The sequence below is a fragment of the Capsicum annuum genome, unplaced genomic scaffold, assembly GCF_002878395.1.
Source record: "Capsicum annuum cultivar UCD-10X-F1 unplaced genomic scaffold, UCD10Xv1.1 ctg55668, whole genome shotgun sequence".
Classification (NCBI taxonomy): domain Eukaryota; kingdom Viridiplantae; phylum Streptophyta; class Magnoliopsida; order Solanales; family Solanaceae; genus Capsicum; species Capsicum annuum.
The window spans coordinates 48-1,956 of NW_025863993.1; the positions used below are offsets into that span (position 1 = coordinate 48).

The window sequence follows — 1,909 nt, forward strand, 5'->3', positions numbered from 1 at the left end:
CTTATGGATGACATGTTACACTTCCTCGGTTTCTATTTGTTTGTCTTAATTTCCTTGTTAGTTCATTTCAAAAGGATTGCCTCTTTCCTTTTTGGCAACTCTGTAATTCCATGACTTTTAAAGAGCTAACATTTAACAATTAGCAGCCTATGATTCTCCGTATTAAATTGGACCTGTTTCTGTTAGTCATAAGAATCAGACCCCGAGTTTATTACCTGTTTTCTCGCTTGGAGCTGACATGTTTCTTCCTTTTTGGCATGAACTTTCTCCTCTAGCTTCATAAAGAACTGAAATCAATATCAAAAACTTCTTTTAGGTTTTATACGACGTTTGAACTTTATCGAGTAGACACAAGAAATTGGTCTTTGCCTCTTTCCTTTTCCTGGCCCGCTCTTTTGTTTTGAAGCGTAAACTAGATCAATTCTGTTTCACGACTGGTTGACATGAATTTACACTCTCCTTATCCTTGTACAAAAATAATGTCTAAGATATACGTTTATGAACACAATATGGAGTTAAAGCTCAAAATTTCTCCACGATATATACCTGTTTACACTTTAATATAAACTATGGCTAACTTTCTCTGTACAGGAAGCACGAGAAGCAAAAACCTTTCTTGTTATTGGCTGTTCTTCAGTACTACATCATTCAATAATAAACGAGGTTGAAAAAAATAGGATGAATCAGTGCTACAAAAATATCCCATATTTTCAACATGGTAAAGCAGCATACCTTTTATGTTGATTAAGTACATTAGCTTTTGAACCCGAAGAAACCTGTATAAAGCAAGTTATCTGTTACCATAAAATTCGATGATCAATTTAAGAATAACTGAAGAACAATCTAACTAAAAAGAAAGTTAAATAATAGTTCGACAGCATTGAAGATTCTCTTATTCAAATTTTAGCTTTGAAAGGATGTTAGGAAGTTGAAGTTTAATGAGAATCAAAGTTCCCAACTATGCCATTCCAGATAACCAAATTAACTTTGAACAAACCTGTTATCGGTGTACACCTTATCACCTAGACCAACGAGATTGAAATAACATAGGGCCCTAAGGAAGTATGCTGCATAACACGCATACCTAATGTCAATGAAATGAGCCCTAAAGGACGTCATAATAGGAGGACCAAGGTACAAGATGATCTATTCTGCCCTTTAGTGTCAATGTTTCCTTCGATCAAGGATAGCAAGATAGCGCTCCAATATTCCCCCTTTTTTATTGGTTTTAATTTTTTGAAAGGTAAAATTGCTTGTCCAACAAAAGGGATTTGAGTCATAAAATGACAGGAGAGTGCTTGCTTCTACCATAAACCAGTAAAACAGCTTGTAAAAACATTTACAAACAAGCTTTACTTTCATGTGAGAACAGTAGGCTAAGTGCACGGATTTGATGTTACCTAGTTTCAACACAAGAAAATAGAAAATAATTGAAGAAATACGAAGACACGTGTGAAAGGTGAAATTTGGCGATATGAATGCTCATTATTTGAGACCTGTTATAATACCTTGGTTTTTTCTGAGCGGTGGTCAGGTTCACGGTAGAAGGCAGGCATGAGAGTTGCTTTGAAATTGAGATTTCTCCATAGCTATTTGATCTCTGCTTCTTTCTTTTCCTGCACGTAGCACAACGTAAATCAAATGAACAGTCAAAAAGGGAACGATTATTTTTTTTCCTAATTGCTGATTTATTTCTCAAAAATTTCTTATAAATTTATAATTTGATTATAGTTAATTGATTATTTAATTATATTTATAATTTGCTAAAAACCCAAATAAGATAACAATTATTTTTTTCTCAATTACAGATTTTCTTTTATTCAATCTTTTATTGTTTTACTAAAATAGTTCAAATTTAATTATTTTGAGGTATGACATCTTTTTGTCTATAAATATTTTTTAATACATA

At 32.7% G+C, this 1,909-nt stretch overlaps 1 long non-coding RNA gene across 1 annotated transcript; it reads right to left on the minus strand.

Annotated features, from left to right (window-relative positions):
* Window positions 1–261: 261 nt before the first annotated feature.
* Window positions 262–1,619, minus strand: LOC124893203. The gene is made up of 3 exons (XR_007050599.1): window positions 1,509–1,619; window positions 733–776; window positions 262–287 (listed from the first exon to the last, which is right to left on the minus strand). It is a non-coding gene; the product is annotated as an uncharacterized LOC124893203 (long non-coding RNA).
* Window positions 1,620–1,909: the final 290 nt, after the last annotated feature.